Raw genomic sequence first — 17,237 nt, forward strand, 5'->3', positions numbered from 1 at the left:
AGGAGGATCAAGCTATGGATGAATTGCTTGTAGCCTTGAAAAATTTTACAAGTCACTCATTTGATTATCATTCGAGTTACTCCCAACCAATGCAAGGTTTGATAGATTTACTATCACATAGCACACATGTTAGCCACACCAGCGGATGACAACGTCCCTTGCGTATGTCACGCAAGTGCACGGGTTTGTTGAAGTAATAAATCCCAGATGAGTGGGTATCGTATCCACAGAGAGTAGGGAATAAAAATACTTAAATTGTTTCTTAACTAAACAAAAAGTGAATAAGGACTTATGTGACAAAATGTGATGTAACAAAAGTAAAAGAAACAAGAGAAAGAGGGCAAGTAAAGGGGAGGTAAGGCAATCGATATAAGTGGGGTACCAGGATATTGTTCCGCCTAGGCCAATCGTTTCAAGTGCAAAAAACCTCTATTATTCTTTCTAACTAATGCATTAATGAGTCATGGAGATCCTTAAATACATTGTCCCAACTCTAAGGTCAACCATGCCTAGCTCTATACATGTCCCGAAGGAGAGATTTAATAATCTCTCAACCTCGCACTCGTATAGAATCACAATGAGTTCTAGGGATTCCAAGTGATAAATCCTCTTCCTAGATGTAGACCTAACCTTTGATCCAGGTTGAAGGTTCCTAGCCACAATTAAGCCCTAGGTGCTAAAATCACTTCAATGCTTCACTCCGTTGCCTCTACAACTAAGCCCCAGCGGAAGGTCATCTCTTATCCCATTCACTCTACTATGACCTCAAAAAGATCGAGGAAATGGAGGTAGAATAAATCACACCGGAGGGGAAAAAGGATGTCCGCTACCTCTCAACTCACCCTCTCAACCCTCTCCAATCTAGTTTTGCCTAACTCTCGTGGTGCGTCACTCACTCACAAGAGTTATCAACAAGAACTCTTAACCCTAGTACCACTCTAAGAGAGTATTCACAAAATCAAGCATACAGGATTGGAACTCAAATAAAACATTAGTTAATTGAAAACATAATAAAAAGGTTGAATGAAACGAATACATCCTAGGGTTCACAAATATCCAAGTACCCACTAGGGGTTTAGCTCTCCATGGAGCTAATTACAATCAATGATATCAAATGAAAAAGCAAAGAATGAATAGAAACCCCCTCGACAGTTGTGGTGATGGTCTTGTGGAGAGTCCTCTACTCGTCCAAGGGTCCCTTTGTCCGGCTAGGATATACCTCGCCGGATCGGTGCTAACGAAAGCTCTCCCACTAACCTTTTTCTAAACGGAACACGATGTCAGTGCCGTAGAACCTCTCCAAATCCCTAGCCAATACCTCTCAAAACCCTAGCCGCAGCCCTCTCTAAAGTTGAGGAAAAGATGGAGAAAAGAATCATGAAAATCAGGGCTGAAATCGGCCTTAAATAGGGCTGGAATCGGGAATCCACACGCCCATGTGGATTTTTCGCACGGGCGTGTGGAAGAATTTCCACACGCCCGTGTGGATTTTTTGTTTTACTCCTTCTTCGGCCGGCTATGAACAGTACCTGCTACAGTGTTTTGTTACAACGGTTGCTACATTACCTGCTACAGTATTGTCCCGAAACACTCCCGAATCCATGTTTTCATCGGGTAACGTAAACCGGCACACGTTTACGCCGTAGATCGCTTTGCTTCTTCAATAAATGGACACGTTGGTGGAGATCTTTGCTATACATGCACAAGCCGGAATGCTTGAATGTGACTGCCCTTGTGCCCCTCCAAATCGTTGTGCTGACTTGAATACAAGTCGGTTGGCACACATTCTCGTATCTTAAACCCGACTTATGTCTTTGCATTTGAACCTTCTCAAGACTTCCTCCAAATGGCGCATTCACAATCTACATTAGTTTCTTTCTCTAACCTTCGGCTTCACAACCCTATATGTATGAAAGTAACATAAATGCACACATATTAGCATTAAAACCCTAGAAAAGTAATGCTCATCATAAGGAAAGAATACTTCGTATTCTTATCACACAAGCACTTATCAAACTGCCCCACACTTAAGCTTTTGCTTGTCCTCAAGCAAAAATTTAAACATTAACGTATAGACGAAGGAAATATTGGAAGTGTTTGGCCTTAGGTTCAGCAATGCATACAAAGAGAGCATTCTACAAGTAAGGGAAATTTCAAGACTAAATACGGAAAAAAATCAATGTTCTAGCTAAAAACTTGAATAAAAAAGGACAACAAACCCGATAAAAGTGTAAGTGTGTGAACTCACTCAAGTCAACCCAAGGTATACTCCTCAAAGTTCTAAGTATAAGGGATTTATTTTTCTACAAAAATAACAACAATTTCAAAGATGGTACTAGCTTCACACATCCTTTAAGGTAGCCCTTTCCAAAACGGCTGCTAAGGTGGTTTTCACACTTTCGAGGTGGTAGCTCTTTCTACCGGAGTGGTAGATTTCACTCATCCTATGAGATAGCTCTTTCTCTCATTAGGGCATAACTAGTATCCACCTAACAAGCAGAACTAAACAATAAAACTATTTTGTTCTTTTTTTTTAGAATTAACAAAAGAAACAACTATAACTAGTCCCTTTTACATCAAACTTGAGTTTCCAAAAGAGTTTAAAGAGTGAGTAGTGCAACAAGTGTCAATCAGGCAAAAATTCCTAGAAATTCAAACAAAAACTAGAGCATGAGAACATTCAGTGTTAAAACTTCTCCTAAACTCAAGAATACAATCATTGCAACTAAGGTGAACCGCCATTGGCTATGTGAGCATGTATATCAATCAAAACTAGTATAAAAGATATGTGCACTATGAAACTCCCCCTCCCCACTATACTTAAGTTGTACATTGTCCCCATTGTACCATACAAGCACAATAGGAAATAAAGCAATCAGGTATAGATGTGAGAGTGGCAATTGAAACAATACTCCCCTGACTCGAGTGTTGCGTTTGATGGAGATAAATCCTTGGGAGTAAAGTTCCAACGGGATGTGAAGCACACAGACGGCCCACATTGGCCGTGTCCACGACTAGTTATCAATTTCCCATACTGACAAGACCATCTGTACGCATACATGAGGGGGTTCAGTAAAGCTCAATAAAAACAAAAACAACTCAAGTATATATAAAAGATATGGCAATGAATACAACTCGAGACAACAAAATGAAAATAAACTCAGAAGGAAAGTGATTTCTGAGTATACAAGTCCAAAATGAAATGCAAAAAGTAATAAAAATGATGAAAAAATAAAGTCAAATACCGGTGTCATCCGCTGTCGGCTCTGCTGGTGCTGTGGGTGCTAAATCAAATATCGCCGGTAGAAATAGTGGTGGTGATGTCGGAGGAGTCCTCGGTCTCCTGATAAAGGGTGAAGATGCATCTCGCTTTAATAGCTGCAGTATGATGTCAAGACGCGCCATCATCCCCGCATACTGCGAAACCTGTAAAGTCCGGACCTCTACGAGCTCGGACCAAAGCTCACCCACAGTACTCTCGAACCTCTCAAAACAATCATGAGCATAAGAAGGAGTAAAAATGGTACCGAATGCCAGAGTGTCTCCAGCGCCGGAGCAGCTATAGCTAGAATGTATGCTCCAGGCCCACATCTACGCAGCAACCCCATCATCCTAATCGTATCAAACCCAAGAGGAGAAGGCAGGACAATCCTCTAGGCACCGTAGATGGCGTCCAGAAAACCCATTCCCAAGATGAGTCTAGTGACGTAGGGACCAGCGAATAATACTCCTACTCTCGCAAATTAGCCTTAGTGCCTCAAGACGTCCGCCTCTACGTGCCCGAGGTGAATCAAAGCACATTGCAGACCATGGAGTATAAATAGAGTAGGTCCTTCCTGCTCAAAACAGCTGTGTTGTAACGTCGACCGAACATAGACCAGCTGAGGACTGAGTGTAAGTATCTGTAGCTCAGCCGGGATAGACTGGTGGCCTTGGACATCCTGGTTTGTACTGCCCATGTCCTTACAAAACTCGCTACGCTTGCTGCAGTGTCACTATGCTCGGGAAATCCATTGGCAAGCGTCCTATACTCCTCTGGACCTGTGTAGGTTTCGTCATACAAACCCATACGAACGGAGAATTTAGTGACACCCATGCCAAATGGATGTTCGAATACTCAGAATTGTATAACATTCACGGTGTCAAATCTCCCATATGGCTGATCAAACTCGAAAGACACCAACACCTCTAGCGTCAACGCACGGAAAGCTGGCTCTTGGATAGTCAATAATCTTCTCTAGCTTCCCACTGCTAGAATCTCATCAATCTCATCAGCTAGCTCGTCCCTCCGCCGAATCTCTCTCAGCACACTCAAATCCACAAAGCGAGACTGACCAAAACTAAGTGCTGATAATCTCTCAAATCGAGCCTGATGCTCGGGATACGAGAACTCTATGTGTACAAGCTCAGGTGGGGTCTCTCTAGGACGCTTAACGATCAATGAAGTGCTAGAAACAGTACTGCAAAATTCCACACAGGCCTGTGGAAATTACCCACGCCCGTGTGGATCTACGGGGCGTGAAATCCGTACGGTTGAACGTTAATGCTCCGAGATTACAACTTAAAACCACGGTTAAACGCTTTCTTAACATGTATAAACTATTATAAAGTGGAAATTGCATGCAAGTCAATACTTTTGATTTATTAAAAACAAGAATTGGCGAAGAAGAGAGGGTAAAATTGTTTACCGATGAAATAGCTATGAAAAGTTCGAATTCGGCGTGGAAATTGACTGGGAAATCCTCTAAAACAGCGATATGTGGTCCAGGAGACTGATCAAAGTCGATCTTCGAGTGATTGGAAGTGAAGAAGAAGAGAATTCAAGAATATTTTAAAGAAAAACTCGCGTTTCTTGGCATCCTGCCCAACCACACGGCCGTGCGGAAATTACCCACCCCCGTGCGCCTCCAGAAGAGAGCTTCACAGGGGCAGACGCACACCCCTGTACGCTCTCGGGAAAACACTCGCTGTCTCTGAATGCAACTTCACGGGCATGTGGAAAATACCCACGCCCATGCGCCTGACCCACAGGGGCAGCCGCATGCTGCTGTGGCTTCTCTGTCCAATTGAGAGAATCATCTGAGTGTTTCGCACGCCCGTGTAAAAATTACGCACATGCATGGACTTTCACAGGCCTAACTCACAGGGGCGGACTCATGCCCCTGTGTCTTCTCGTGATGGAGGGAGCTCTTCTGTAGAGATCCACACGGGCGTGCGGAAAATACCCACGCCCATGTGTTTGTCACAAGTTCGCCCTTAGGGGCGAGTTCACGCCCCTGTGTGCTCTCGGGATAATTTGCTAAGTCTGTAGGAAAACGCATACCCGTGTGGAAATTACCCACGGGCGTGCGGAAATAACAAGGTCGCTCACAGGGGCGCGTCCACGCCCTTGTGTCTTCTCTGGATGAGCTCGCAGTACAAATCCACGGGCGTGCGGAAATTCCACACGCCCGTGTGTTCTCTAGATGCCTTAAAAACTCTACAAGCTCTACAGAAAATTCCTGAACATGTTTACACACTCAGACTCTGCCCTATTATGCAAACTATACCAGTGAAAAGCATGAGAAACTAGCTCAAGCGACCAAAACTTCGCCAAATTCACATGAAAACACACGATGACATTAAAAAGCACAGCAAAAGCATCTAAAAATTAAGACACCAACACTTAACACTTTATTCATGCAAACGCTAAACTACTCAACTAAGAAAACAGTAAACACTTGGGTTGCCTCCCAAGAAGCGCTTGTTTAACGTCACTAAGCTTGACGTACCTTGTCTTACCTCACGGGGTTCATAGATGAAGGTTGACCTCTTACCCATGACTTGAAAGCATGATGAGCAAAGTCTCTTGAAGGTAGAGGGTGAATTATCAGGCTTGGGACCACCTAGTAAAGATTCATCTAATTTGTTCTATTCACGCCCATTTCCAACAGCCTTGGAGCATTTCCGGTGGTGTCTCCTAGCCCTCTTCATCTTCCGGAGCACCTTCTTCATGATCCCCGGAGTAGGTGGTACTTCTTCTATTTTACCAAGCATCATTACTTCATTGTCCACCTCTTAGTCAAACAAACCCTCGTATAGATCTGGGTTAAATATTTCCTACATTTATTCATCAACAATCTCATCAGTAGTGTCTAGAAAATACAAAGTATCATCGAAATCAAGAGAATTACGCATGTCTTCGGCAAGGCGGTATGTGCTCTTATCATCTCCAACCCTTAGTGTCAGCTCACCGCCGACCATGTCAATTAATGCCTTAGAAGTGCACAAGAACGGCCTCCCAAGTATCAAAGGTACATCTGCATCCTCATCTATATCCAACACTACAAAGTCAACCGGAAAAATATGCTTGTCCACCTTGACAAGAACTTCTTCAATGATGCCCCTCGAATGTCTCACAGTTCGGTCCGCCAATTGAAAGTCATTCGAGTGGGCCTAGGCTCTCTCAAGCCTAGCTTTTGAATGAAGGTGTATGGCATGATGTTGATACTGGCCCCTGAGTCTGCCAATGTTATTTCTTCACCCAAATTGCCAATGTTACACGGAATGATGAAGCTTCCTGGGTCTTTCGTCTTGTTTGGCATATTCTTTTGCAAAACCGTCGAGCAAGAAACATCTAAGATCACTGAAGCACTCTCCTCCAACTTCCACTTGTTAGTCAACAAGTCCTTTCAAAAATTTTGCATACTTAGGCATTTGAGCCAATGTCTCAACAAAAGGAATATTGATGTAGAGTTGCTTGAACAAACTCAGGAACTTCTTGTATTATTCATCCCCTTGGTCATTCTTCAATCTAGAGGGATAAGGGATTCTTGGCTTGAAAGATGGGGGTGCCACCTCCTTCTCTTTGCTTGTTCCCTCCTCGACCTCTATAACCTCGGGTGCGTGTTCATTGCGATTTTCACTCGGTAGCCTACCTTCAACCTCACGACTACTTCTCAAAGTGGTCATCTTCACATGCTCTTTAGGATTGGTCTCGGTATTACTCGGCAAGCTCCCTTGTGGTCTCTCCGATAGAGACTTCGCAATTTGTCCCACTTGATTTTCAAGATTGTGCAAAGAAGCGGTGTGGTTGCGAAGTGTAGCCTCAACTGATTGAAATCTTGTATCTGAAGATTGAACGAACCTAGTCAAGTCCTTCTCCAAATCGGTCATTCGGGTCTCCATACCTGAAACTCGGTTCTCCATGTTTGGGGCTTGTTGTTGTTGGAAACCCGGTAGTGCCATGGCTTTTTGTGGACCTTGGTTGCTCCACAAGAAATTGGGATGACTCTTCCAACCCGGATTGTAGGTGTTGCTATACGGATTCCCTTGGTTCCTCATTGCATTACCCACAAAATCAACCTTCTCGACCGAAGATGCATCACCAATGGAAATCGGGCAATCGGAGGGAGCATGTCCTCCACCACACCCGGTGCAAGTAGTCACGGTCGCTACTCTATTCGACGTTAGAAGATCTAACTTCTTACTCAACGATTCCACTTGAGCCGCCAATGAAGTTACTACATCTATTTCATGGAGCCCAAGGGCCTTTTTCCTTTCCTGTGCATTCCACTGATAACTATTCATGGTCATGTCTTCCACTAACTATCGGTCTTTTTTCAGTGTTTTACTCCCCATTGTTCCTCCTGCAGCGGCATCTAACAATTGCCTTGTACTCCGATTCAACTCATTGTAGAAAGTCTGAATAATCATCCAATCGGGAAATCCATGCTGTGGCCACCACTGCAGAAGATCCTTGAAGCGCTCCCATGTCTCAAACAATGACTCCAACTCCATCTGTACAAACGATAAAATCTCATTACGAAGCTTGGCCGACTTCCCCGGAGGAAAGTATCTAGCAAGAAAAGCTTCGACCATCTCATTGCACGTCGTGATGGAGGCCTTGGGCAAAGAATGTAGCCACTGCTTAGCTCTTCCCTTGAGAGAGGATGGGAAAGACCTCAATTTGATAGCATCATCTGATACACCATTAATCTTTAGCATATCATAAACTTCCAAGAATTTCTCTATATGGTTGTTTGGATGCTCATCGGCCAAACCATTGAACTGCGTTGTTTGTTGAATCATTTAGATGAATGCTAGCTTTAGCTAGAAGTTCAGAGCTGTAATCGGGGGTCGCACAATACTCGATTGTGTGCCCAAAACTGAGGGTCTAGCATAATCAGAAAGTACCCTCTGTTGCTCATTTCTGTTCTGCCATATTATCTAACCCTTCCATTTCAATCTCAGCTTGATTTAGATGGTTCTTGTACAAGTTCCTTTCCTCTTCTTCTGAGTGTATGTTCATGTTCAGGATCTCCTTCAATCAATATCGAAGGTTTCCCTCGAGTCATAACCTGGAGCTGCACTAAAAAAAAGAAAACAAAATCAGAACAATGATAGAAAAGAAGATGAGAAATTGAATGAATGAATGAATTGCTAAGAAAACAAAGTGCAAAGTATCTCTAAACACCTACTCCCCGGCAACGGTGCCAAGAACTTGACAACGCCCCTTGCGTATGTCCCACAAGTGCACGGGTTTGTCGAAGTAATAAATCCCAGATGAGTGAGTATCATATCCACAGGGAGTAGGGAATAAAAATACTTAAATTGTTTCTTAACTAAACAAAAAGTGAATAGTGATTTGTGTGACAAAATGTGATGTAACAAAAGTAAAAGAAACAAGAGAAAGAGTGCAAGTAAAGGGGAGGTAAGGCAATCGATATAAGTGGGGTACCCGGATATTGTTCCGCCTAGGACAATCGTTTCAAGTGCAAAAACCCTCTATTATGCTTTCTAACTAATGCATTAATGAGTCGTGGAGATTCTTAAATACATGGTCCTAAATCTAAGGTCAACCATGCCTAGCTCTATACATGTCCCGAAGGAGAGATTTAATAATCTCTCAACCTCGCACTCGTATAGAATCACAATAAGTTATAGGGATTCCAAGTGATAAATCCTCTTCCTAGATGTAGACCAAACCCTTTGGTCCAGGTGGAAGGTTCCTAGCCACAATTAAGCCATAGGTGCTAAAATCACTTCAATGCTTCACTCCGTTGCCTCTACAACTAAGGCCCAGCGGAAAGTCATCTCTTATCCCATTCACTCTACTATGACCGCAAAGAACTCAAGGAAATGGAGGTAGAATAAATCACACTGGAGGGGAAAGAGGACGCTCCGCTACCTTTTGACTCACCCTCTCAACCCTCTCCAATCTAGATTTGTCTAACTCTCGTGGTGTGTCACTCACTCACAAGAGTTACCAACAAGAACTCTCAACCCTAGTGCCACTCTAAGGGAGTATTCACACAATCAAACATACATGATTGGAACTCAAATAAAACATCAATTAATTGAAAGCATAATAAAAAGGTTCAATGAAACGAATACATCCTAGGGTTCACAAATATCCAAGTACCCACTAGGGGTTTAGCTGTGCGTGGAGCTAATTACAATCAATGATATCAAATGTAAAAGCAAAGAATCCATAGAAAACTCCCTGGATAGTCATGGCGATGGTCTTGTGGAGAGTCCTCTACTTGTCCAAGGGTCCTTTTGTTCGGCCTAGGATACACCTCGCCGGATCGGTGCCGACGAAAGCTCTCCCATTAACCTTCTTCCAAACAGAGCGCGATGTTAGAGCCATAGAACCTCTCCAAATCCCTAGAAAATACCTCTAAAAACCCTAGCCACTACCCTCTCTTAAGTTGGGGAAAAGATGGGGAAAAGAATCATGAAATCAGAGCTGAAATCGGCCTTAAATAGGGCTGGAATCGGGAGTCCACACGCCCATGTGGATTTTTCGCACGGGCGTGTGGAATTTCCACACGCCCATATGGATTCTCTGTTTTACTCCTTCTTCGGCCGGCTATGAACAGTACCTGCTACAGTGTTTGCTACAATACCTGCTGCAGTACCGGCCCGAACACATTCTCGAATCCATGTTTTCATCGAGGTAATGTAAACGGGCACACGTTTACGCCGTAGATCGCTTTGCTTCTTCAATAAACGGACACGTTGGTGTAAATCTTGCTATACATGCAAAAGTCGGAATGCTTGAATGTGACTGCCCTTGTGCCCCTCCAAATCGTTGTGCTAACTTGAATACAAGGCGGTTGGCACACATTCTCGCATCTTGAAACCCGACTTATGTCTTTGTGTTTGAAATTTCCTAATACTTCCTCCAAATGGTGCATTCACGATCTACATTGGCTTCTTTATCTAACCTTCGGCTTCACAACCCTATATGCATGAAAGTAACATAAATGCACACATATTAGCGTTAAAACTCGAGAAAAGTAATGCTCATCATAAGGAAAGAATACTTCGTATTCTTATCACGCATGCACTTATCAGCATCATCGAGGATTATCATGCTATTTGCAGCTTAAGAGATGTGGTATCAGGTTACCATGAAGGATCATTACAGTGGCAATGCACAATTAGTTTGGATGATGTGATACCTCTGACAACCCAAGAAGATGCACCATGGTTTTCCAACTTATGTGTTGAACCCCCTGTGTTATATGAAGAAACACCACTCTTAACACAAAATATGCCAATTCAATTTGAGATGAACCTTACCATGGAAAGTTGGGAATTTTTACGACAGGAGGATAATATGACACAAGAGATACCCACATTTGAATCAAGCACTTCAGCTGAAAGTAAACTTCTTGATGCCTCTAATTATATTGTTGAAGCACGTAGGTGTTGTACTTTTCATGAATTGAGGGAAGGACTTCCAATTCTTATTGAGGATAAAGGTGTGCAAGGAAGTGGAAATGAAGAAGTTTATGGTCAGACATCAATAGGGTCACTCCACGACCCCTTGATTGAAGACTCTCATGTTACTCCAATTAATTTGGAACAAGTGAATTGGGAGAATCACATGGAGGATGTTGGCTTTAGTTGTGGAAAATCTTACCCTTGCAAGAGAGAGACTTCCTCTTGATAAGGAGAGTCAAGAATTGGTCATGTTTATCGTGGAACAAGTATCACCAATAATTGAAATGGGGGAGCGTTGGGAGAAGAAAAAGATTGAAGAGGCTGATGAATCATACTTGATTGAATTTGAGCACTCATCCTCTTTTGAAAACTATAACTAGGTGAATAAGAAGAAGCAAGCACATGAAGGAGTGGACATGGGCTCTATAAAAAGGCTGAAACAATCTATAGACCCTCTTGTTTTGAAATTGAACAACTTTTATCCCAGGTTGTTCCCTTGGAGGCCTAAGAGTAGATGGTTTTATACTTATAACCTTCAAGAGTGATCTAGAGATATGGCTAAAGGAAGTTGATTGTAGAAAAATAAAGAAGATGAAGACAACTCCTACAACCACAACATTTGTAATGAAGCTCAACACAACTAGCCCCAAATTGTTCCCCGATAAGCTCACTCATTTCTCATTTTCGGGAAGCGGCTATGTAGGCTATAGCCGGGAGGAGCACACTCTGTTCAAGCCTACTTAAGGTAAGTTAATGTACGTCAAGCTAGTGATGTTAAACAAGTGCTTCTTCGAAGGCAACCTAAGCAATATTGGTTGTTTTTGTGTGCTTCTTGTGTTCTTAATTTATTTTAATTGTTTCCTTTGTGTTGTTTTGTTTAGATGGTGGTGCTCTTGATAAATTTCTTGTTCGATATTCGGTGTTTTTGTGGATGTTTCATTGCTTATTTTTATTGTTAATTGTTAGGGCATTTTATTGTTTATTAGTTTTTATTGTTTAATACAGGGCATTTTAGCGAGAATGAGAGCTGCCGTGATGATTCTTGAGCATCACCGATCATCACCGATCTTTCTTTTTCTTTTTGTTTTCTTTTGTTTTGTCTCTTATTCTTTTTTTTTCTTGAGCTTCACTTGTACTCCTTTTTACTTGTAAGATGTGAGCCATATGGAAACAAGGAACCTACATGCTCGGCCACATCACTCCCCACACTTAGGAAAGTCCCTAAAACTTCCCCCTAAATTTTTGTGTCCTTGATTTATTTCTACATGATGCATTTGTACATTGAGGACAATGTAAGGTTTAAGTATGGGGGAGGGTTTTACTTTTGTATTCATTGTGATGAGGCATGACTTAGGAAGATCTATGATTTTGTTTTGTGTAATTTCTAAGTCTAGGGGAACACTAGTGTGTTAGTGTATTTTTATTTAGCTTAATTGTTAGTCTCACTCTTGCTTTGTGACACATCACTTGCATGTGTGTTCTGCAAGTGCACGGGTTGTCGAAATAATAAAATACCCAACGGGTGGGTGGTTGAATCCACAAGGAGTAGATGTCTAGAAACAAGTAGTATTGCTACTTAGCTAATAGTGAAATTCAAGTGATGATTGTAATTCAACCTATTGATTAAGATGAAAATAAACGAAAAGAGAGAGAACAAGAGAAATCGGAGAAAGTAACCAAAGGTGAAATGGGGTACTCGGATAATGCTCACCCTAGGACTATTGTTTCAAGTGCTAGACTAATATTATGCCTCCTAATTGAAGTTTAATGAGTCGTGGAGATCCAAAGACACATAGTCCCAAACCTAAGGTCAACCGTGACTAGCCCTCTACACTATGCCCGGCAAAAAGGTATACTCTTAACATCTCACACTGTGTGGGACTGTTTGGGGCTCTAGAGATTCCAAGTGATGAACCTTATTCCCTAATGTAGATAAAACCCTTTGGTCCAGGCAAACGATCCCTAATCAAAATTAAACCCAACACTAAAGATTTCTCAACACTTCACTCTATCACTCGCGCAACTAAGCCTCAGTGGAAAAGATCTAATAGCACTTCACTCTATCATGATTGCAAAGAACTCTTGGAATATGGGGGCAGGATAAATCACGTCGGAAGGGAAAGGGGACGTTCCGCTACCTCTCGACTCACCCTCTCAACCCTCTTCAATCTTGCTAAGTCTAACTTAATGAAGTGTCACTCATTTAAGAGATTACCTAGAGGAGTTCTCAAATCCTAGTGTCACTCTAGGGAGAAAATCATAACAATAAGCACACAAGATTGAAACTCAATTAAACACATCAATAAAAGAAACATAATAGAAGTCAATGAAACAAAATCATTCTAGGGGTTTAGCTCTCCATGGAACGATATAAAATCAAAGATGAAATCAAAGTGAATGTAAAAACTCCATAAAGATAAACCCCTTCTTTCCGTGGTGATGGTCTTGATGAGCCGCTTTTTCTTGTCCAAAGATTCCTCCGTCGAGCCTAGGACACACCTCACCAAATCAAAGCCGTCGAAAGCTTCCCCCAATAACTCTCCTCCCAAGAAAATTAATATCGAATGCCGTAGAAATGCTCCAAAATGCCAGCAAAAATCTCTCCAAGCTCTAGCCGTGCTCTTTCCAAAAGATAGGCAAAGATCCCCAAAACAAACTTGCGAAGCGGTATTTAAAGGGTTGGAATCGGGATTTCACACTCCCCTGTGGAAATTCCACATGAGCGTGTGAATTTCCAGGCTTCTCATTTCCTGCGTGCTGCGAACAGTAATGGCTATAGTATTTTGTTACAATGAATTACTACAGTAAACTGTTATAGTACTCCTGAAATCTTCTTTTTCCATTAAGGCCACATGGTTGGGCACACATCCATGCGATAAATCATGTTGCATCTTCACTTTCAAACAAATTGATGAAGCTCTTGACAATGTTAAACAAATTGGAGCATATGTGTGTGACTACCATTTGTGCCCCTCCAATTTGTAACTTCACTTGGGCATTTTTGGAGGTTGCCACACACCCACATGCTGGTGATCACAACTGTGCCTTGATCCTTGTTCAGTACAAGAGATTCTTCAAACATCGCGTCGATGATCTATTTTTGCTTTCTTTCTTCCAAACTTGTCTCCACAACCCTAAATGCACAAAAGAACAAAAATACACAAGAATGAGCCACAAAACCTGATAAAAGTGATGCTCAATGTAAGAAAAGTATACTTAATAACACTTATTCAAGAGCACTTTTCACTTTAGAAACCCCATTACTTCCCACTTTACCCTAATTGTGGAGCCACTTGTGCTTAGGGAATGTTTTAGCTAAATGACCATTAGTTCTCTTTGTTTATCAAAAACCGGAAAGTCGGATTCCTTGTGGGATGCCCTACCGGTTATTTGTAAAAATTGTGTTAAAAGATGGTAGAAAGAGCTATCACCCTAGAAGAGTGAAAGCCGCTTGTGAGTAATTGAATTTTGGGCATTACAAGTGTATATTTGATGACCTACCGGGAGAGAAGGCTACCTTTAGGGTGAATGAAGCTACTATCCATTTAGTATAGCATGGAATAAGGTCATTGTTAGCTAAGTTGATCCAACAATGAATGAGGGCACATAATTTAGGGTAATCACAAACACACATAGGGAGTATAAGGTGAGGATGAGACTTATCATTTTTGATCAGCTAAACACACTCGAACAACTGGTTCCCCTTTACACTTTTGAAAATTCCATTATTGAGATAAGAGGTCATGCATTCATCTTCTTTCTTATGTGTTGATGTGTTTTGTTTGAGGACAAACAAATGTTCAAGTGTGGGGGTATTTGATGAGTGCATTTCATATAGACATTTTTATACCCTTTTCATGTATTTATCTTGTCTTTAAGCATTTATTTATTGTGATTCGATACTACTATGGGTATTATTGTGTAATTGTGTAGGAAAACAGGTCCTTGTGCAAATGAATAGGATTCGGTGTAATTACAGTGTGAAAAGAGGTCAAAACACTATGTTATAGGTGAAGCATGGTCTGAGCATGGGTGTGCTCCCTCCCCATGATAATCTTTGGAATTCCACATAAGGTGAAGCACCGACACTGTAGGGGGAAACACTATAGTTGAGTAATGCAGTAATTTACTGAAGCGAATCACTGTAGCACTAGTCTTGAGAAAAGCATGGTTTATGTGCTCCTTGCACGGGCATGCTCTTTGAAAAGCAGGAGCGTGCTTACGCTGAACTTCTGATTCAATTACCCATACTTTCCCGAGATAATCAAAGAGAGAAATATGGCCTAAGCACGACTGTGCTCACCCCAAAAACCACTTTTTAAGCCCAGATCTTGGTCATTTGAGGGGAGGCTCTCTTCCTTTTCTTAGGGGTGGATGCCATGGTCTTCCCTTTCACATTTCCGGGGTTGGAGTGAAGCTATGGTGAAAGAGCACGAGTGGAGCGGAGCTTAGTAGGCAGGACTTCATTGGAGAACCGTCGGAGTGGTTAAGAAGCATAGAGTGGAGTCTTTTATGGCTTCTATTTCTTTTGTTTTCCTTAGTATTGTGCTGATTTGTAAAACTATGAGAGGCTAATCATTCTCCAATACCATGGATCTATGAACTTGGATGTTTAAGTGTTATATTGATTTACTTGCTTTTAATGTTTATGGAGTTCTTTTGGTTTCTTGTGTTTAATCTTGTGTTGTATAACTTGATGTGTTTGATTTGTACAGTTACTTAGGTAAAACTTGGTGTGTGGATTGCCATAGTTGTTTTTGCCTTGTGTGATTACAAAACTTGATGTGTATGAAACCCACAGTTATCTTAGCAAAACTTGGTGTATTTGAGAACCATAGATGCAACATTGCTCTTGAGCACACGCAAGAATCTTAGGATGTACCTGGTAAGCATCCGTACACATTTCTCTAAGGGATTTGTCTGGGGCACTACTCTATCTCTGCGTTTCTCACCTAATTTATTTCTAATCCTTATATGTCATCCTTCCCTCTTTTAGGTCACTTAGTTATCATCTTTACCCTGAATTTGTGATCCGGTTAGACATTAGAAGATTAACTAGTACTAGGAGTCCAATTCCTGTGGTTCGATAACCCTACCCCTCACTGGGTACCATTGTATTATTTGTAACGATCCGTGCACTTGAGGAGAGTACACCAATAAACAACCTTTCAACTTTTAATAATCTTTCTTTAGTTTTGCCTATATACAACCCAGAACAATCTTTAAAACATAATTATGGAAAATAGTAAGAAATGAGAGTTTTTATGTTGCAGTACTGGTTCACCTCAAATGAGAGCTATCTTATTACTTGTGGATTTGATCTATTAAAAGTAAGATGTCAAACCTAGGAAATCACCAAATGACAGATATTTCAATAATTTAATAGAATAGCTCCAGTTCTGTGATATTCATCATGATAAATTTCAAGAGATAACTCAGTTTAATTAACATAATAGTATAAGAACCCAGACATTCACCCAAAACAAGATAAGAGGTCTCACATGCAAAGTTAATCAGAATATTACCATCATTCATAAGTAGTACAACATAGAGAAGAGAATAAAACCCAAACCAGGATAATAAGACACAGAACATCACAGTACTCCCAACCTCAAGACTAGCATAGTAACAAAATACTGCCGTTACAAAATATAGAAGAAGACTCCGAGAAAGATAACCTGCTAATCTATGCCAATATATGCCGAAGGCGTTCAACGCAGCTCCGGCACCAAGATGGATTGGCGAAGACTAGGATCTGGTGGCAAGATCCATGTTTATAAAAATGATTTTAAATTAAATACATGTCCTAATTTAAATCAAAATCAAAATTAAAATTATAAAATACCCAAATCTCAAGATCATCCGAAAACACAGATCTCGAGGTAATCTAAAATACTCAAATCGGAAGATCAACCGAGAGCACAGATCTCGAGGTAATCTAAAATACTCAAATCTCAAGATCAGCCGAGAGCACATATCTCGAGGTGATCTAAAATATTCAAATCCCTAGATCATCTTAGAGCAAAAATCTCGAGATGATCTAAAATATCCAAATCTCAGGATCAGCCGAGAGCACAGATCTCGAGGTGATTTAAAATATTCAAATCCCTAGATCAGCTGAGAGCACATATCTCGAGATGATCTAAAATATTTAAATCTCTTGATCAGTCGAGAGCACAAATCTAGAGACGATCTAAAATTCTCAAATCTCAAGATAAGTTGTGATCACATATCTCGAGGAGATCTAAAATATTCAAATCTCAGGGATCGATCGAGAGCACATATCTCAAGGCTATCTAAAAGACACAAATCTCCCGATCCGCCAAGAACACATATCTCGAAGCGATCTAAAATATTCAAATCTTAAGATTAGCCGAGAGTACATATCTTGAGGGGATTTAAAATACACACATCTCAGGATCAACCGAGATCACATATCGCAAATCTATCCAAAATGTTCATATCACAAGATCAACTCAGAGTATAGATCTCGAGACGGTTTAAAATATTCAAATTTCAAGATT

General features: G+C 41.2%; 1 non-coding gene across 1 annotated transcript; it reads left to right on the forward strand.

The window, feature by feature from the left end:
* The first annotated feature begins 7,705 nt into the window (after window positions 1–7,705).
* LOC120264089 lies at window positions 7,706–7,812 on the forward strand. The gene has a single exon (XR_005537268.1). It is a non-coding gene; the product is annotated as a small nucleolar RNA R71 (small nucleolar RNA).
* The last annotated feature ends 9,425 nt before the right edge of the window (window positions 7,813–17,237 follow it).

Source organism: Dioscorea cayenensis, chromosome 6 (assembly GCF_009730915.1).
Source record: "Dioscorea cayenensis subsp. rotundata cultivar TDr96_F1 chromosome 6, TDr96_F1_v2_PseudoChromosome.rev07_lg8_w22 25.fasta, whole genome shotgun sequence".
NCBI lineage: Eukaryota > Viridiplantae > Streptophyta > Magnoliopsida > Dioscoreales > Dioscoreaceae > Dioscorea > Dioscorea cayenensis.